The sequence below is a fragment of the Equus caballus genome, chromosome 15 (genome assembly GCF_041296265.1).
Source record: "Equus caballus isolate H_3958 breed thoroughbred chromosome 15, TB-T2T, whole genome shotgun sequence".
Classification (NCBI taxonomy): domain Eukaryota; kingdom Metazoa; phylum Chordata; class Mammalia; order Perissodactyla; family Equidae; genus Equus; species Equus caballus.
The window spans coordinates 71,050,888-71,072,084 of record NC_091698.1 but is presented as its reverse complement, the minus strand read 5'-3'; the positions used below and the strand labels follow the sequence as shown (position 1 = coordinate 71,072,084).

General features: G+C 52.8%; 1 long non-coding RNA gene across 1 annotated transcript; it reads right to left on the bottom strand.

The window, feature by feature from the left end:
- Positions 1 to 12,089: 12,089 nt before the first annotated feature.
- Positions 12,090 to 20,667, bottom strand: LOC106781703 (uncharacterized). Its single transcript, XR_011426467.1, has 5 exons — positions 20,583 to 20,667; positions 19,657 to 19,719; positions 13,723 to 13,825; positions 13,466 to 13,629; positions 12,090 to 12,312 (listed from the first exon to the last, which is right to left on the bottom strand). It is a non-coding gene; the product is annotated as an uncharacterized lncRNA (long non-coding RNA).
- Between the last annotated feature and the right edge of the window lie 530 nt (positions 20,668 to 21,197).

Below are 21,197 nucleotides of genomic sequence, written 5' to 3'. Positions count from 1 at the left end.
CAGCTCGTCCTCTCTTCCTTCCTCCTTCCTTCAGGCTGTTTGGGGGGAGCACCTCCACGTTCTAGCCCCAGTCACTGTGCCCCCTTCTCAGCTCCCAGAGCCCAAGGAGGGGAGGCGAAAGTTCCTTCCAGCCCACCCTGGTCAACAGGGCTTTCCCATGGCCTGCTGTGAGCCTGGGCTCCTAGAGCCTGCCCGGAGCCCCAGGACAGCGGGTGGCACCAATAGTCGGTCCTGGTGAGCTGCCAGGGCCGTGCACTGCTCTGGCACCGCCGACGTTAACTGGTGATGCTGGTTAAGCAGTGATGCAGGAGTTCGCATCCACTTCTTAGTTGAGAAAACCAAGGCTCCAGGCAGCGGGGGCATCGGCCCTCAGGCAGCAGGGCCAACGGGCATTCTTCCTGCAGGAGATGCTGAGAGGAACCTTGCAAGGCAGAGGGCACTGGAGAGGCAGAGAGAAGAGGAGGGGCTGGACCAGCCGAGGCTAGGATGTGGGACTCGGGGGCTTCCTGCCCCCCGGATGACGGCAGGCCAAGGTGTGAGCCCTGCTCCCCCAGCCACCCCCACCCCACCTGCTGCATTAGGATCCCCAGGGTGGCACTCTGAGTCTCCAGTGAGCCCCCAGGTGGCCTGGAAGCCCCCGGCTCAGTCTGGGAGGCCAGAGCTGGGCTGCCAGCCCTGACGAAGGCCATTTGTCAGGCCCCTCCTGGCTCTGGGGCAGGAAACAATAATAGTGACAGCTAACATTTATTGACAACTTTCCCACACAGCAGGTGCTCTGCTGCGCACTTTGCATATATGAACCTACTGAATTCTCAGGACAGCTCTGGGAAGGAGGAAATGGGCACAGAGAGGTTAAGTGACTTGCCTAAGGGCATACAGAGCCAACATTCAACCCAGGATGCCTGGTTCCCGAGGCCACCCTCACCTCCCCTCAAAGCCGAGTCTCTTGGAGCAGGGAAGGTGCCAGGCTAGGGGATTGGGCTGGACCTGGGAGGCGGGGGGAGCCAGTGTGTGCACGATGGATGGACCACAGCGGCAGAGGAGCTCTACCCTGCTGAGGGCTGAATGGGGGCCCCCTCGCATGGGGATGTGGTTTTGACAGAAGGCGAAAGAGGGCAGTACTCCCCGCAAAGAGAAGAACTGACAAACGAGGCATGGCCGTGCACCGGGCATGAAGCATGAACGGTGGACGCTCAGACACTGGGAAGGGAGCGTGTAGTGACTTCCTCTGCCACCTCTCCCTGCCCACAGCGGGCCTGGTACAGATGGGCGCACAGCCCCCATGCTGAGGTCTAAGAGCAGCCAGCCTCTGTGTGCACACGTGTGTGTGCATGCATAAGGAAGGAAGGAAAAGTAGCCTCTGCGTGTGCTCGTCTGCAGGGGAGGCTGTCCCCCACCCCCACCTGCCCCTGCTGCTGCAGCCGCAGAGAACAGGACACCCTGACTCTACTCTGCACCTCTGGGGCCTCAAAACCACAGCCACGTCAGTGGCGCGTGCACAGGGCTGGGTGGGAGGTGGGGCCATGGATGCAGGGTGCGCAGGTGCGCACCAACATACGTGTGCAGGGCCAGCTTGAGGGGTGTTGTTCCTGCCTGCAGCCACCCACAGGGGAAGAGGGCAGAAGGAAGCTGGACATCTCCCGGGTGGCGGGGCATAGAGTCTAGCCCCTCTGACCGCAGCCCCAGAGTTCCAGCAACGCCCCTCCGTGGCCCCTCCAAGGAGCAGCCATTCCTCCCTCAGGTTCTCTCTTCTCTCAGCAACAGTCCCAACAACAACCCAGACAAATGTGTGCAGAGCACCCAAAGTGGCCCCACACGGTTCCAGGCCCTTGGGAAACATCAGTGAACAAAACGAAGATTCCTGCCCTCGTGAGGCCCACACTCCTGTTGGGGAGACACACAGACAGAGCACATACGCTCCGCAGCATGTAGGTGGGTGGTGGGTGCTCTGGGGAAAAACAGGAGCAAAGCAGGGCCGGGAGATGAAGAGTGCTGGTGGGCAAGAGGGTGCGAGGGCGTGTGCGTGGCACATACAGCTCACAGAATTAAACCGAGTGGTCCAGGCAGGCCCCGTTAAGAAGGTGACATTTCAACAAACGCTTGGAGAGGGAGAGGCCAAGCAGGGTCTGAGGAAGAACGTTCCAGACAGAGGAAACAGCTAGAACAGAGGCCCTGAGGCAGCGGGCCAGCCAGGACTGAGGGAAGTGCAGTCTGGCCTCAGGGAGGGACTGAAGCGGCTCCACACTTCCCAGCATCTGCTCACCTTGCTAAAAGCAAAGGCCTGATTTCCAGTGGGTTAAAGCAAAAGGACCTTCTGGCACCCATAGGAGAGGCAAGACGGCGCTCGGAGGAACCAATGGCACAGCAAGAAGGGGAGAGAGAGGGAAAAGGGGTTTAGACAGAGAGAGCACATGACTGCTCTGGGGCCTGAGCTCAGGGAGGAGGCCCTAGGCCCAGGGCCTCTAAGGGGAGGGGGAGGGGAGGAAGCAAAGGACAAGACAAGTCTGTCCTGAGGCCCACCAGCCTCTCTAAGGGGGGCAGGTCTCTGGGGTCCCAAGGCTCCAACAAGCCAGTCCCTGGGAGCTCACTGAGAGGGTGAGTGTGGAGTTCCATCCTGCTGCCTGGAGGGCCAGCTGGCCACCCACAGGAAGGAAGGAAGCCTTGGGGTGCAACCACTTTCTGCCCCACCTGCCTCTGCCTGCTGCAGGCGGCCAGACCTGCCTGCCAGGCCCTTCTGAGGTGGGATGGGCGGCTGACCCCAGGAGATCTAGCTGATGGTTGACCAGGGGGCAGAGTGTGTGTGTGCAGACCCCCCTGCTCTGCTGTCTGTGGGAGCTGGCATTCTAGGAGATAAACTCCTCTAAACCAGCCAGACCCCTGCCAAGGGGCAGGGCTAGCCCAGAGTCAGGTTCCAACAGACAGGGCCGTGGGAAGTGAGGACCCAGAAAATGGAGGAGGCTTGACCTGGGCCCCTAGGACGGGAGCCAATCTGAATGGGTAGAGAGGAGAGAGGACACCTCCCTACACTCACACATTTGCACACACATGCACACGTCACACACTCAGTAACTGAAGCCCCCACACATGTAGGTTCTCACAGCCAGGGATATGCATGTATGCCTCACACACAGCCAAAGTAACACTCAGACACGCATGCACTAGAGACAGTCAGACTCGTGTAAGGCATGCCAACACGACCAGGGGCACACACGTACTTACACCCTCTCATAGACATAGATTGGTTCCCCTGGGCACCAGAAGCACATAGGCCCCTTGGAAATGGGCCTAGGAGAAGACGAGTGTGTCTGCAGAGCGTAAGGAGAACGGAGGATGGAAGGAGGTGAGGGGACAGATGGAGATGGGTGACAAATAAGACCCAGAGAAAGGCACGTCACAGACACACCTACATGCATACCACACACGCCCCGTTACTACTAAGCCTCTGACAGACCCCACAGGCTTCCTGCCTGCCAAGGGACACGACATAGCAACTACATGACGTGGCGCACGTCACTCAGTCTCTCCAAGGTTTGGTTTTCTCTCCTATAGAATGAGAATTTGATAACACCTGTTTTCCATGCCAAATTGATTTACTGTGAGTTGACAGGTAAATCCTCCAAAAAACGGTTCAGAATCCGGCCACTTCTCCCACCTCCACCACGACCATCCCAGCCAGGCCACCGTGCCACCCAGCTCCCTGCCCCCCTCCCACTCCCCACTGCAGTGGCAGGTCAGGTCCACACTGCAGCCACTGCCCTTCTCTTCCCAACCTCCAGGTACATTTCCATCTCATTCTCAGTAGAAGGCAAAGTTCTTACAACAGGCCTGGGGGCTGCCCTCCCCGCTTCCTCCCTACCCGTCTTAACTCCAAAGGTACGAAAATATAAAGCTCTGCTTTCTTCCGTAGCCTCTCTCAAGCCATCATGGTGTTTTTTATTTGCTACTTAATGTTATTCTAACTACAGAAAAAATTAAAATTTTAAAATATTAGCATGAATTTTACTGCTCAACTTTATATTGTGCAATGCCAGCTTTAAATGCAAATATTAGAGCATTTAACTCGTGGAATCAAGACAGTTAGGCAATTCCTATTTCATAGCTCGTATCTGCACATGTATTTCATTCTCACCAGAACCATGGAAACACTGCACAAAATACCACATGAAACTCAATTTTTTATGTCTTTTTTTTCTTCTGCTTTTACTTTTATTTGCGTTTATTTTATGCTGAATTTATTCCTGGCCATAAGTCTGTGTTTCTTCTGGGATAACTTTTTCTTCTGTGCAGCCTCCTCTCTGGTCTAGGAACTATCTACTGCCCTTTAATGAGGAGCATCTCAGTGGCAGGCGTGCTTTTGCAGGGGTGAAGCCAGCCAGGACCTGTGTTAGGACAGGCGCACTCTTGCCTATATGTGCTCAATGACGAGAGAATCGACATCTGAACCGCTAAGTTCTGCTTTGCCCTCTTCGTTTTCAATCCCGTGCAGCAAACATTCAGCACTCCTTCGGGACCCTGACCCCATGTCCAGCCGCACAGTTTGCCCGGGGCAGCCCTACCAACTCTGCCGTTGTAGCAACGGGACAGCACATGCTGCCTCTGTAAAGTGACACCCTTCAGATACCCGGAGGCTTTCGGGTATGCATGTCCTTGGTGACCAGGGTCGTTTCACGGGTGTTCTTAAAGAGAACACGAAGATTTGGACCTCTTGATTTGAATGACTTTGTGGGGTCTTCTGGGTCAACTGAATAGGGAACCGTTTCTAGAAATCACCTCAGGCCACTTACTGGAAGAGCTTCTCTTTTTGATATGCATGGATTCTCCCAAAGTTTTCTACCTCGGGCTGGCTGATGGGTGAGGAAGGACCAAAAGAGAAAGGAACTCTATATAGGGACAGGGACGCAAGGAAGAGGGTGGGCATGCGTACTGTGCATATCTCCTCTGTGCCATTGTCCCATGGACTTCACTTAGAAAACACAACACCAGGCGGAGAATAAAGGAGCCATCCCATCAAGCCCTGCGCAAATTTTAGAAGCATAAGCAAATAAACAGTTGTTGTTTTAACTCGCTGAGTTTTGTGGTGGCTTGTTACACGGTAGCTGGTGACAGATACAATGGCTGAGATCGCACACAGCTAGTATGAGACCAGGCTGTGGTGGAATCCACGTGGGTCTGCTTCTCAAGTCCACACGCTTCTCTGCCCCACCAGGGCTTCCTTACAAATGCTTCGTAGAGTAACTCTTATTCTTCTCTTTGGAGAGTTGATGAGTTTAGGGTTGAACTGGGGGGCGAAGGTTACTTAACTGAAACAAATCAAAGTTGTTATTAGAGCTTGGAGGAATCCACATCTGGACTCGATGTCGGGGGATAGGGGGTTGGTGGGTGGGTCAGGGCTGAGAACAGGCCCAGCCTCTGTCCAGGGTGAGCCTGGGCCCAGTGGGGTGCTTGGACATCTGTTTTCCATCCTGATTCAGTAAATAAAACTGCTTTCCTCCACTGACCCTTCAGGAAATGGGAGTCAGAAGTTCACCCGGCCAGGAGTGGACCTCTCCTCTGACAGGAGCCCTCCCATATGCCTGGACAAGACGCAGAGGGCAGGGCCTCAGGCCACTGCTCTGGCTCCCCTCTGAACCAGCAGAGAAAGGAATTCTTAGGGCCTCCCTTTGTCAAGGAATCAGGTTTTTCTCATTTAACCAATGGCTGTTATCCCTGCTGTCAGCTGTTAGCATATAACATTAGTATGTTGGATGTTTATTTTTTTGATCCCACAGTTCACGCATCAGTAAAGATGTTTTCAGTGGCCAGAAACAGAACTTCTATTCAGTTGGCTTAGACAATAAAGAAAGTGTATTCTGTCACAGAACAAGAAGTCCAGGGGAAGACTAGCTTCAGCAGAGGTTAGTCCTGCCGCTCAACATCATCATCAAGGACCCAGGTTTATTCTCTGCTTGTGGCGTTGTCCTTGGCTAGCTTGCTTCATGGTCACAAGATGGCTGCTGCCACCCCAGACATCACATTGTCACAAAACAATGTCCATAGCAGCAAAACAAAAAACATACACAAAAAATACCCCAGGAAACATCTCATCCTTGTGTCCCATTTTAAGACCAAAGAAAGTTTTTCCCAGAAGTCCTCAGAAGACTGTCTCACACTGCTCATTGGCTAGAATTGAGCCACATCCCATGCCTGAATCTATCCCAAGCAAGGTGGATACTGCCACTATTACTGCCCTGAGCCCAGAAGGAGAAGGAAAAACACCTGGAACAAACCCAGTCTCAGCAGGTACTGAGGGGGAGGGTGGTGGGAGGGAGAAGGGTCCCTGGGTGGGCAATCAACGGTGTGCACTGCAGCTCATTCTTGCGAACCCGGTTTTTCTACAGCTCGGGGAAGAGGAGGGGAGGATTGGTATTGACAAAGTGACCCAGGCCCCAGATTCTATGACTCGACTAAATTGCCTCACAAAGTACTTACAGGGAGTATATTTTACTTGAAGTACTTACAGGAAGTAATAAAAACTCAGGGATGGAGGCAGGGACGTTGGTCTCTCATCTGAGCATCTGTCTGGGTTCTTAAGAGCATCAATGTCGGAGTTAGACCCAGGTGTGAGTTCTGTCCCTTTCTGCATTTCTGATCTTGTACAAGCTCTTTCATCTCTGTGTAACCCTTCCTTTATACGTAAAATGAGGATAACATGCCTACCCCCCAGACTGTTTCATTAACCAATACACTGCTTGGCATATAGAAAAGGGTCAAAAAATATTTTGGGCAGTTGGAACCGTGTGACCCAGCTTGGCTGTTTCCTCCTACAAAGCCACCCCCACTCCTTCCTTGAGCTCATCTCCTTCCTCCCAGCCCCATCCTCGGGCTCCACGCTCTCTCCTCTCGCATCCCTCTATCCCTCACACACAGCACTTCCTGTCGGGCTACCCTACCTAGCACCTAGACAGGGTGTCCCATCCACAAGCCAGATAAGGAAACTAGAGTCCTCTGTGGCCACCCACCTCACAGAATCACTGCTGCCAACTGCCTATGTATCCACGCTCCAGGTCCCAGCTCCTCTCTATCTCCATGATGCTGACTTGTCTCTGTTTATTGTCAGGGTTCTTCGTTGAAAGCAACAGAAAGCTCACGGACTCCTCGGGCTGGCTGGAGAGCTAAGCTCAGGAACCAGGGAGGACCGGACAGCAGCCAGAACCCCTGCCAAATCACACCTCAGGGCTAGAGCAGGGAGGACAACAGTGAAACTGGCCCTGAGGCTCCTCTGGCCCTGGAAACCTCCTGGGGCGGCTGCCGCCAATTCTGTCAGATACATCCCATCACCGCGTCTTTGTATCACCTGCTAAGATTCAGAGTTCCTGGGGGTGCATCTGATTGGCTGAGCCAGATCATATGCCTGCCCTACAGCTGCAAAGGAGGCTGGGAAAGTGAGGTCAGGTTTTCATGGTGGGAGAAGGGCTCTGCTTGCCCATGACTTGCAAGGTAGGGGATGCAGGAGAGCCACAGAAAGAGTAAAGGGGCACTCTGCTGGGTGAGAGGCCATGGGCTCCCCGAGAGGCAGGGCTGTGGCTGTTTATCCCACGCCCCACCCCCAGTGTTGGGAGCAGGTATGCTCTCAACAGGCTTCAGGAAAGTGTCCAGTGATCTGACTCACCTGGACTCGGAGAACCGTGGTGCCGGAGGGACCACCTTGGGATTCCTGCAAAAGAGGTTTGAGGACAAATGTAGAACTGCCGCTTTTTATTTTGCCAAGTAAGACTATCAAAAGCAAACAATAAATAAACCACTTTCTACCCTCACCATTTCATAAAAGAGGGGACATCTTAAACACCAATAAAACTAAAAGGACCAGGGAGAGCATGATTTTAGAATCGAGCACAATCCTTCAAGCTAAATACACGTTAGCTTTAAGAAAATCTCTCTGTCGTCCGGATGTTTCTACTTTCGCTGGAAACCTATGAAAAGGTCATGACACAACTGACTTTGAACATGGACTGTGGACTAGATAATGGTGTTGTATCAGTGGTGAGTTTCCTGATTTTGTTAACTGCAGGGGTTATGTAAGTCTTACGTTGTAAGAGAATGTCCTTGTTCTTAGGAAATTCACCCTGAAGCATTTGGAGGTAAAAGGGCACATGGCTGCAGCTTCCTCGCAAATAGCCTGGGAAGAGATCGTACACACAGTACACACACACACACACTCACACACTCAAACACATACATCTGTATACAGAGAGAAAAATAAACCAAAAGGGACAAAATGTCAATAATTGATAAATCTGCGTAAAAGGCATACCAGAGTCTGTGTACTATTCTTGTGACTTTTTTGTAAATTTGAAATTATATCAGAATTAAAAGTTACCCCCCACCTCAAAATTAGCAATGAGTGAGCAGCAATTCTTCATAAGGGTTGGGTTTCGCTTGGTACATACCTGTTTGGGGTAATGTTTGAATTTTCATGAACATATGTGATATTTTTAATCAGAAAGAATAAAACAAAAAACGTAGAAATTAAAGAGAAAAAGATAAGGCCATGATAGACTCAGTGTAGCATTTGACGCTCGCCGGTCTGTGCTAAGAGCCCTGTTCTACAGAGGAGGGAACTGAGGCGAGGGCAGGGCTGTGGCTTGCTCAGCAGCACATAGTGGGGATCATCAGAGTCAGGACTCGATCAGGGCTCCTGCTCCCTGCACAGGTTCCTTCCACTCCAGGAAGCTGCCCGCCTAAGCTGAGTTGAGGGCCCAAGGGCATGGATGGCCAGGCAGAAGTAGGGGGAACACAGGGATTTGTCCCCTCTGAGAATGCTGCATTCTGCAAGGATGCATTCCTTCCAACTTTTATCCCCATATGATCCCTGCAAGCCAAGGAGGATTATCAAGAATTGCTCCCTACACATTTACTCATTTCCGCTTTTTTTTTTTTTTGAGGATGATCAGCCCTGAGCTAACATCTGCTGCCAATCCTCGTCTTTTTGCTGAGGAAGACTGGCCCTGACCTCACATCCATGCCCATCTTCCTCTACTTTATACGTGGGACGCCTACCACAGCATGGCTTGATGAGTGGTGCCATGTCCGCAGCCGGGATCTGAACCGGCAAACCCTGGGCCGCCGAAGCGGAACGTGCGCACTTAAACACTGTGCCACCGGGCCGGCCCCTACTCATCTCTTAGGTGGGGAAACTGAGAGGTTCTGGGACTTGCCCAAGATCATACTGCAAGTTCCAGACTCTGTAGTGGGGGACAGAGTAATTGGTCAGATTTGGCTAAGTCATCTCAAGTCCAAGTTAGGAACATAGGAAGGGAGGGGCCTTGGGAATTAGAGGGGAAAAGGGAAGGGAAGCCTGCAGTGTTCAGATTGGGAAATTCCCCTTCCCTTCCCCTTCTCACTCTCAATGTAGCTTCTGTTCCCCTGAGCTTGAAAGAAGAAACAGTGTTTTGCAGGTGCACCATGTTCTACAACTTAATGAGGCATCGCTCACATGCCAGTCTATGAAAATGGCACCTCTTGGAGTTGTGCAGTGGACAGCCTGCACAGCTATACATGGCAACCCTGAGAGAGTCATTCATTATTGTTGTTGTTGGGTAGCGGGGAGGTGTTTGGGGAAGGGACAGGAGTGACTAACACTGTGGCCTAGATTAACCAGTGACTGATTCCATCCATTTAGTCAACCACTATTTATTGCCACAGATTATATGCCAGGCATCATGCTGGGACTGGGACTTTCCGGGCTTGAAATAGATGTCACTCTAAGGAGGAGCTGGGAGTGGGGACAGAGGTGGAAAGGCAGCCTTCCCGAGACAGAAACCCACAAACCTTCCCCCACCACTCCTTCCCCTCTGCCCAGCCTTCTCATGGTTTAGGCCCTCCTGGAGCAAGTTTCCAGGATCCTCCCCTCCCCTCCTCCCACAGTCAGTGGGCTGTCAGCCTTTCTGCCTTTCCTGTGGGTCTCATTCATCAGCTGGTGGGAGCCCCTTGGGCTCCAGGCTGCAGTGCAACTCCTTCCTCCACGTGGTACCTGGAATTCACTCATCCATCCATTTATTCACTCATTCATTTGTTTGTTCATTCGTTTTACTTTTATTCCACAGGCATTTGTCTGTTTGTTAACTATTTTTTTTTTAATGAAAAAAGAGGTATGTACCCATGGTTAAAAAAAAATTTAAATACATGGGGCTGGCCCCGTGGCCAAGTGGTTAAGTTCGCGCGCTCCGCTGCAGGCGGCCCAGTGTTTCGTTGGTTCGAATCCTGGGCGCGGACATGGCACTGCTCATCAGACCACGCTGAGGCAGCGTCCCACATGCCACAACTAGAAGGACCCACAACGAAGAATATATAACTATGGACTAGGGGGCTTTGGGGAGAAAAAGGGAAAAAATAAAATTAAAAAAAAATCTTAAAAAAATAAATTTAAATATAGCAAAAGCAAAAAGTAATTCTCCCTCCAGCTTCCCAGTTTCCCTCTCGGAGACAAACATTCTCCCCAGTCTCTAAGTCTCCTTCCAATTCTTTCTAGGGGTTTCCCAAGGTATGAATATAAATATGTGTATGTGAATGAATATAAATATGTGTAAGTGAATGTATATTGTGTTGCTTTTTTTCACAGAAGAAAGAATGTGTTACACACTGTTCTGCACCTTGATTTTTTTTTTTCATTTAGCACTGTATTGAGATACTTGTTCCATATCCACTCCTTCCACAGCTATGTACCATTCCAGCGTGGGATGTCCTGCCATCTATGTCACTGCCCTACTGGTCAATGTCTGGTCCATTCCCAGTTTTTATTTATTTAATCATTTTTTGGCAAGGAAGTTTGACCCTGAGCTAACATCTGTTGTCAATCTTCCTCTTTATTTTTCTTCTCCCCAAAGCCCCAGTGTGTAGTTGTACATCCTAGCTATACATCCTTCTAGCTCTTCCATGTTGGATGCCACCTCAGCATGGCCCAGTGAGCAGTGTGTATGTCCTCGTCCGGGATCCAAACCGGCAAACCCCTGGCTGCCTAAACTCTTTTTTTTTTTTGCTTGAGAAAGATTAGCCCTGAGCTAAAATCTGTGCCAATCTTCCACTGTTTTGTATGTGAGTCGCTGCTACAACATGGCTTGACCAGTAGTGTACTGACCCGGGATCCAAACCTGCAAACCTGGGCCACCAAAGTGGAGCGCACTGGATTTAACCACTGTGCCACAGGGCTGGCCCCCCCTCTTTCCAGCTTTGCTTGGCCCTGAAAGTGTTTCTCCATACATCTTTTTTTTATTTTTTTGCACAGAAAGATCACCCTGACCTAACATCTGTTGCCAATTTTCCTCTCTCTCTTTTTTTTTTCTCCCCAAAGACTCAGTACATAGTTGCATATCCCAGTTGAAAGTCCTTCTAGTTCTTCCATGTGAGCCACCACCACAGCGTGGCTACTGACAGACAGGTGCTGTGGTTCCATGACTGGGAAGCGAACCTGGGTCACCAAAGTGGTGAGAGCACCAAATTTCAACGACTAGGCCATCAGGGCCGGCTCTCTGCACACATCTTTGTACAGTTGTAGGAGCCTAGATTCCTTGAAGTGCAAATCTGGTTCAAAGGGAAAGTGCACTTTGCATTTTGATAGATATCGTCCAACAGTCCTCAAAAAATTACCCCAAATTGTACCAAAAACCCCTTTTTGGTCTTTGCCAATCTGGAGGATGAAAATGATATGTCATTTTAATTTGCATTCTTTATTATGAGGGATGGTAGCTTTTTTTCCCTACTTTCCAATCATTGTATTTTGCTTTCTCTTCCCTCTCTTCAACAGTATTGAAGGAGCTGCTATATACCAGGCTGTTCATTCTTTCAGTCACATAGGCAAAGTGTCTGGGACCTATGACATTTTCAAGGTCCTGTGAAAGATATTGGCTTCAAAATATTTTTAAAAGACTAGAAAATTGAAACTGAAATGATGTAATTTACTGTCAAACAAACATAATTTTACAGCAAGTTCATTGACTGGAAAACCTAGAACTCATGAACATTTCATTATATTTGAAAGCGATTTGTTGGTTTAGATGTTCTCATTTCAAAGAATTCTGAAGTATGCATAATACTTTTCAAGAAATTAGAGTCAGTTTTTTTTTAAGATTTTATTTTTTTCCTTTTTCTCCCCAAAGCCCCCTGGTATATAGTTGTATATTCTTAGTTGTGGGTCCTTCTAGTTGTGGCATGTGGGACGCTGCCTCAGTGTGGCTTGAAGAGCAGTGCCATGTCCACGCCCGGGATTTGAACCAACGAAACACTGGGCCGCCTGCAGCGGAGCACGAGAACTTAACCACTTGGCCACGGGGCCGGCCCCTGGAGTCAATTTTAAATTAAATATATTAACTGTGAGTTGGATAATTTCACAATGATAATTATTTGAACACCCTTTTAAAAAATTTGCCATAAAGTGACATTCAATGTGGAATGAGAGTGCATTTTAATATGTTTCCTGGGATTGGGGTGGGGCTTCCAAAAGTAAGTGTGTCAAGGGCCAAAGGTGGTTTTATTTAAAAAGCCCATAAACGTCTGAACCAGATGGACAAGGTCTCAGCCCTCATGGAACTTCTAGTCCAAGAGCAAGCTGACCTTCTCAACAAAAGCAGGAGACGGTGAAGGGGATGGGACGGAGTCTTGGGCTAGCCAAGGACCCCTGGCTTCTCACGCAACCCCCTGACTGTCACAGAGATGAAACCATCTGCTGTGTCTACCCCACACCCAGCCTAATGGCTCAGCGCTGGACACCAGGATTTTGGGAAGCCCATGTGGGAAAAAATAGGGTGGAGGTGATGTAATCTGTGGTCTCAGGACCAGCCTGGAGCGGGGGTGGGAAAGCGGAGTCGGGGAACAGAGATAGGGAGGAAAGGGAACAAATTGTCCCTAAATGACATCTCGAGACATCAGAACAAAATGTGTTTTTCTCTTTCCTATTCTCGCCCTTTTTTAAAGGGAAATAGAGGTCATTCATTGAAAGGGACCATCTGGGGTCTAAGTCACAAGTGTGAAGGTTTTAAGACTGGGAAGTGAGCAATTCAGCACCTCCCCCTCCTCCGTCTGCCTTCCCTCCCCAGCTGAAACCGACCGGGGAAGGCAAAGAGGACCTAGGGGAAGTGGTGTGCGAATGCAGTGCATGAGTGTGTGTGTGCAAATGCACGTGTGGGAGAGCCCACACCCTCCCCTAATACTGTTTCTCTCCCCAGTAGCTGGCATAGGATGGCACTGTCACACCCGGTAAAGATCTATTCAGTCCAATTGAACTGAATGGCACAGTGGAGCCAGATAAATGGCTTTGAATCCCACTTGTGCTCTTCACCAGCTGTGTGGTCTTGAGCAAATTCACGTCCTTCTCTGAGCTCAGTTCCCTTATTTGTACAAAGAGCACAAGAAAACCCAGTTTGCAGGGACATTATGCAGGTGAAATGAAGGGAAGTTGGTGAGTAGCTCCGAGCAGGGTCTTTTTTATTCTTACCCTTTAGCTGTCCTGGAAGGGAAGCAGCCTGCGCAGAGGCCTGTGGTAGAGCAGGAGCAAATGCACTTGATTGAGAGGGTGTTGTTGGGGAGGAGGAGATGGTGGTGGTGCAGGAAAGGCTACGCGCCAGCCTTGAGAGGACTTCCAGCCTCCCTGGTTCGTGCCTGTAGGGAGCCACAGAAAGCTCTGCCTCAGGGGAGGGGCTGGAGCACGAGAGGCAGCTGGGATCCCTGTGCACCATCTTCCATGGCCACTACCTGGGTTCCAAATATGTGTCATTCTCTCCTCCTTCTGCACATCCCCTCCCACAGCCCAGGGAGGGGCTCCTGGGCCACAGCTCAGCTCCCACCAAGACCACATCTGGGAGGAGAACAGCAGAGAGTGAGCCCAGAGACAGAGTGTAACTAAGGATGCATCCGAGCCTGGGCTTGAACCGACTCTGCGCCCTCCTCGCTGGGTCCTGGATCCCTTGGAGCCTCAGCTTTCTTCCTGTCAAGTGGGATGACAGCAGTGACCTCACCTGGTCGTTGTGATGGTTAAATGAGGTCATACCTGTAAAACGCTTAGCACCATGCCTACCATATAGTTGGAGCTCAGTGCACATTGTTATAAACTCTTAGATGATGAGGGAGAGAGAAGACGAGACCTAAGGAAGACAAAGGGGAGAGAATAAGGAGGGCTCAGAGGCAGGGGAGAGTGACATACAGGCAGTCCAGCCTCTTCTGCCTCTCTGGACGGTCCACCTGCAGCCAGGAAAGAAGCCCCTTGGAAGGAGGGAGTGACGGAGGGGCCCAGCCATTTGGTAAGAGAGGAAGTCATCTGTGACCCATGTCCCTCCTCTCCTTCCACCTCCCACCCTCCTGGCCCACCTCTCAGGGTGACAGGGCTGTCCACGGTGGCCCAGCGGCATCCTGGAGGGTTCCAGAGCTGCACCTCCTACAAAGTGGGGGTAGGGGTGGGACGTTCCTGGGAGGTAGGGGTGCAGGGGTGGGGCCTGGGATTCCCCATGGATCTTGGGGCCCCAGGCACAACCCCCCCCCCCCCCCGCTTAGCTAGAGGTCAGAGGCTGCTCCATTTGAAGTGTGGTCCTGCGTGGCAGAGAGCCAGTGGCACTGGCTGAGATAGGTTCCCTGCCCCCGCAGGCCAGCTGGTCCTCCCCAGAGGCTGGGCACCTGAGCAGGTCTGCGTGGGGATCTACAGGCTGTCACTTCTAAAAATAAGAGCGCAGCAGCCTGGGAGTCAGCCAGGTGTGGCTGCCACCTAGCATCCCAAACTGGCTGATATGCATGTGCACGCCAGTTTGGGGCCTGCACAGACACACACCAACTGCCTAGCACAGACCCAGGGGACCCACGGCCAGCCCTCCAGAGACACACACTCAAGTTGACATGCACACGGCCTTGCTTAGGCCTGACCCTGTTCACGGATAGGCCCCTTATCCACACACAGCCTCTCACCCTACTCCCACTTCCCAGCACACACTGGCACAGACCCAGCAGCGCCTGGCTCCAGAACATCAGCCTCCTGAGGACAGTGCCACTGTGGGTTTTGTCCACTTCTGTTTCTTCAATGCCTGTAACAGTGCCTGGCACATCCCATGTGCTCACGAAATGTTTGCTCTATAAATGAAGATGCACACACACACACAAACACGCGCGCACAAACGTTTGTTCTATACTTAATTACCCCCACCCTTGCCCCATATCCCCCCAGTTCTACTGGGCCCCAGAGAGGGCAACGCCAGGAGGTCTGTCCTTCTCTGGCCTGGCCAATCCCCCACACCCAGAGTCCAAGCCAGGGTAAGGACTTTGGGGGGGTCCCAGGGAAGCAGCAGCTTCGAGCATCTGTTTGGGAGAATGTGGGAATCCCCATTTTCTACAGAAAAACCCTCCCTGGGGGAGCCACAGCACTGTGCTGGAGTTCTGGGTGGGGGAAGATCTGTCTGGGCCACATCCCAGGAAATCCCCCCACAGGGGTGCGGGGCGTGGGGACAACATGTGACCTGCCCCATGGCTGTCCCTGGCCCCCTGCTCTGAGGGAGCTCCCTGTTTTAGGTGCCCCCTCCCCATCTAGGAGTGCTTGGCTCTATTCCCACTGGGCCTGGGCCAGGCTTCCCATGGCCTGCACATGGCTGCAGCAGAGTGAGGCCTGAGGACGCAGGATCAGAGCGGGGTGGTCAGAGAGGACTCCCTGGAGGAGAGGAGCCTTGTACGGCAAGACATTCTGGGAAGAAGGCTGGAAGGGTCATCTGAGCACCTTTGATTCCAGGACTAGCAAGGGAGTGCCCTGTCTGTGCCAGGAGCTCATGACACCCACGGGGTGAAGTGGAGGCCGACTGGGCGGGCTGAGCACCAGGGATGAGGAGGGTGTGCTGTGACCCCGAGAGACATCAAGGGTCATGGCGAGGCGTCCGATCACAGCCTGCATCAGAGGACTTGAGAATGAGGTACCCGAAGGGGCAGGCTGTTGGAGGGGAGGACCAGGGATGGACAAATGGATAGACTAGCAGATGGACTGAAAGACACTGGAGGATGGATGGACAAATGGGAAGACAGAAATGAGTGGATGGCCCCTGGACATCTCCCTCTCAGTCCCCACAAGGGCCTGAAGACCTAGCTACTCCCAACCCAGACCCTGCCCCTTCACTGCCCGATTCCCGTCTCCTTCCCAGGCCAGGCTCCCAGGGAAGCCAACACCTGCTTGGCCTGGTGCCCAGAGATGCACCTTCCAGCCAGGTACAACCCCAGATGGGGAATCGCCTTCAGGTGTTCACAGCTGAGCAGGTGTGCATAGGATGGGGTGCGGGGTATGGCCATATCTATGGGCTGACACCTCTAAAAATAGCCCCCCAGGAGCTAGGGAGTGGCCCAATCATGGCAGACACGCATACAGACACACATACAGACACACATACCCCCCCATAGCTATTGGTTGAATCACAAGCCCATAGACACTGGCTGTCACGCACAGTTGGGCACCCATTCACTGACATCCAAACACCGGGTCCCCAAATGCCACAGGGACACTGCCATTGCATAACTCCAGAATGAGCCAGTCATGTGGTCTACAATATAGGGGCAACCTGGACCCTCAGATACACCCCAACGATACACTGACCTGCAAAGATTCACTGCATAGCTCCTGGCCCCAACCTTGTGGGATATTAGAACACCTCTCACTCTCTAGACACTTGAAATCTCACCTTCAACAGCTCCTTGCAGATAAAGCCAGACCCATGGGCCCCTTCCTGATCTGCCCCTCGAACCCTGCCTCCTGCCCCACCTCCTCACATTTGCCCTCCCTCCAGTCACATCTCACATCGTGGGTGGGCTCCACATTATTCCTCCAACTGGGAACCCCTTTCCCACCTCAATCTGGGACCCCACATTCTGGTCCTATCATTCAAGACAGATCTCTGTATGCCTAAAGTTTAATAGTGTGACACACAATGGGGCATCAATAAGTGTTTGTTGACTGACGAGCTGGATGAAATCATTAGAAATCTAAGTCAGCTAAGAATTAATGCCAGAAGGCTGATGTGGACTAGCTGCTGTGAAATTCTAGGCAGAGTAGGGGAGCACCCATGAGCTGGAGGACTTTGAGCCCCCACAAGCACACATTCATTACTACAGCCCCATGGAATGAGTCCTGCACCCTCGTACCTTCCACTCTCCGTAGAAAAGCACCAGTGACTGGTCAGCCAGGCCCAGCCCTACAGCGAAGGCAGGGGAGACCAGTAGGCCATGGAAGGAGCCTGCATCCAAGGCCGGGGTCTCCCACTTCCATTTCCTCCACCCACTAACACCTAGAAAGGCCAGGCACTTTTCCAGGCCTTTCTTCAGGGCTGGGGAGTGCCAGGGCAGGCCCTCTGTCAACTCATCAGGTCCAGGGACTTTGGATGTGCTGACGCTGGTGGTCCTGCCACGCCCCACATGGGCCCAGTTGGCCAGAGCTCAACACTGACCTGGGCCTGGGCCTGGCATTGACTGATTGATTGATATGGAATTTCATTCCCGCAGTAAGGACCAACCACACCTGTGCAGTGTTCACTCTGTGTAAGGTCCACTTCCAAGCACTTCATTCACAGTTGCTCATTTAATCCTTGCAATGACCTTATGAGGTAGATACTATACTGATGCCCATTTTACAGTTGTGAAAACTGAGACAGAGAGACGGATGAACCAACTGACCTGAGGTCACAGCAGCTTGGAGCAGGTAGAGCAGTCCGGATTCAAACCCAGCCTGTCTGGCTCCAGAGCCCGCACTTTAACCACTACACTATGCTTGGTCTCTTTTTAAACTTATTTTTATAAAAGAAAAAGTGAGATTACTTGGTCCATGCTGCCTTTGGCATTAGTGGCATGGACATGTGACATTCCCGGTCATACACACACACACACACACACACACACACACACACACACAGAGCTTGCCTCGTTCTGGTGCTGCCAGGCACATCCCTGTGACCTCCTGGTTCTTCCACGGCTAGGCATCAGGCCCGTGGGAACACTGTGCTTGTGGCTTTGGGTCCAAGTCTATTCTGGAACATACCACCCCCGTGCCCCTCCCCTCCCCTGCCACCCTCATTCCGCCCCAGGCCAGCATTCCTGGAAAGCTCAAAGGCGGCTTCTTTCAGGGGAGATTTTTCCACAGGGCTTCTGCGGCCGGAATTGGGATAAGCTGAGAAGGGTCCCACCCACAGTCCCACAGAAAGGTTGGAGTGGGCGTCAGGACTGTTCCTCTTCTCCAGGCAGGGCCCTGGCAGGCGTGAGACCCACAAAGTGCGCTTCCCCATCCTGCTGTGTCTCCTGAGGCTGCTTCTGGACTCTCAGAGGAGTTCAGGCCTCTAGCACTTTTTTCACTGGCTTTACTCAGTCCCACCCCGCTACCAGAGAGTGTGTTACTGGGCGCCCAGCTCTGTGCTGGCTGCTTTGGAGCCTGCCACTGACAGCTCACCATGCCCGATGAACGGTGCAACCTCCCCACGAGCTGTCAGTGACACTGGGCTGCAGCAAATCCCCAAAGAGCTTCCTGGGCCTATGCTCAGCCATCAGCCTTGGACTCACCTCCAGGACGTCCACCTGCTGCTCAGGGGCCCCGAGAGTGTGTCCTATCCTGAGTCCTGACCCCTGGCCCTAGCCCTGGCTGTTGTTTCGGTGGCAGGAAAGCCCCAGCCATACTGCCCCTGCCCGGGGCTAAGTGTGGGACCTGCCACTCAGCAGATGACTAACCAGGCCCCTCCTTGGCCCAGGCACTTCCAGCCCCTCCTCCTTGCCCAGCCTGAGTCAGAGACCTGTCAGCTCCCACTGCCCCCAAGGCCCAGTGGATTTGGGTAGGAGGAGCTGTCGGGGTGCCAGGACATGAGGAGATGGGCCAGGCCCTCACTCCTTGATGACCTGACCTCTAGCAGGACCTTGTGAGCATTCTTTGATCTAGAAATGTCACGTGTACACACACATACACACACACACATACACACATGCTCCCATCCACACCCAGCCACGCTCTGACCAGAGATGAAACAGTCCAGGTGTGGTGCTGAGGCAGGCCAGCGAGGAGCTGGGCTGAGCTGGAGCAGCTGTGTGGGTGCGGCCTCCTGGCCCCTCCTGCAGAGGTCCCAGCACCTCCTGGTACTGGAGAGCTTCTTGTTCCCTCCCCAGAATGGGCACAAATTCTAGCTGCCCAGGGGAGTCTGCTCCTTTCATATGCCCCCAACCCTACAGTTTTCTCTCTCTCTCTCTCTCTCTCTCTCTCTCACACGCACCTCTAAACTCTTCCTCTGCAACCCCATAAGGTCTCTCCTTTCTCACACTAGCCTCACAGAAAGAGTACCCAAGCCCCATAAAGCCTTGAGCCCCTGACTCAACCCCTGGAAGTTGAGATCGGGCCCTGGCGGTCCAGTCTCAGGGGATTTTTCCCTCCCCAGGGCCACCTCATGGGACCCCACTCTTCCCTGGCTGAACTAGTGATTGCTGCCAGGGCCAGCCCCACTCCTCCACATGCCGGCTCCTGCCTAGCACACAGAGGCACACGCTGTGACTCCACACTACTCCCCGGGACCCGCCAGACTGCGTAGGGCTGTTTCCGCCCCCATGTACATGCAGTTGGCTCTGCCCGAAATGCTCTCCCTCCTATTTCTGCTGAAATACCTTCCTGACCATAGCGTCAGCAGCCAGCACTTGAGCGCTTACCGTTAGCCAGGCCCTGCGCTAAGAGCTCTCCATAGATGCGTTCATTTGGTCCTCACAAGAAGCCTGGGAAGAAAGTACCATGAATTACACCCAATGTTCCGAAGAGGCGCCTGAAGCCGAGAGAGGTTGAGGAATGACGCATGTCTACCCATCCTTCAAGATTCACTTGGGAACCACCTTCCTGAGACTCTCCCTTCTCCTCCTCCCGCACCCCTGCCCACTGTCCCAGGCAGGAGAAAGTGCCCCCAGCATAGAGCCACTGCCCCTTGTAGTGACTTCTGTTGAGGCTGTTACTTCAGCCCCCAGGCACTCATGTTTGTCCTTCTCCTCTGTCACGGGCCCTGTGAGAGCTGGTGGGTGGGCCTGGGTCTGAGTCACCGCGCTGCCTCGCTGCCCAGCACTGAGTCTGGCAAGCTGGTAGTGGAGGTGACTCTTTGCTGCCTGGAGAAGCGGCCAGAGGAAGGAAGGTCAGGGCCCTCCTCCCTTCTCATCTCCCTCCAACTCACACATTTCCCGGCCGCTTTCCTCCCCGTCTCCTCACCCCTGCATCTCTCCCCACCCAACCCTGTCCACACCTTTCCTATGTTCCTGAGAAGAGCAGTGGGCCCCTGCTCTGCTCTCAGGTTGAGCCTTGCTGGTGGGCAGCAGAATCTGTACTGGGCTGAACCTGGGAGAGGGGTGGGCCTGTTCCCCTCAGGAACCACCCAGCTCCAGGGGGCCCAGCCTGGACCTGAACGCTGGGAGCCCTGGCTCAGCACCCTGGGTCACCTCTGGGCGGCCCCTTCAGTGTCTATGTGTGTACACTGGTGGGGGGTGCAGGGGAGGGAGGAAAATGAACCATTGGGCCCAACGCCAAATTTATTTAAGGGGCACCAAGTTAAAAATAGACCCCCAGTGCCCAGAGAGCGGGCAACAGGCATGCTGACCTCTGGCTCAGATAGGAGAGGGATTCCAGAAGCCCTGAGAACTGTCCGCGCCTGGGAGCCCTCTGCACGGCTCCCTCTCCCACAGACGGATTTGTGATTCTGTCAAGTGTCACACACACCCCAGCCCTGCTGGGTGGGACCAGCGACATGCTTTGTGCGCTTCGCCAATTGCAGTGTTTTGTAGCGGAAGAGCATGAACTTTAGACCTCGACGGGACCCCAACGGGCGATTACTGTATAACTGCCCCATTTCCAGCCCCCGTTTTGCAGAGGGGGAACTAAAGTTCCCAGAGAAAGGACTGGCTCAAGGTTATGCAGAGCAAGGCTGGGATCAGCTCTCTTGACTCCCGATTCAGGGCTCTTCCCACTGTTACATCACGCTAATCATGTCGTATTGCACAGTGTTCAACCCTATTTTGTTCTTTCGTCTTATGTAATGTCTTGTAAGTAGGGGTAGGGGTTGTGGTGGGACTGAGGAAGTCACTGGAAGGAGGAGGTGACAAAAAGGCGATAAGGCCGAGGTACAGGCCCCTCCTGGTCCTCCCCCGCCCAGATCAAGGCCCGGCTCTCCGACCCGAGATTTCTCCCCATGTCAGGTGTAGCGGGTGTGGTTCAG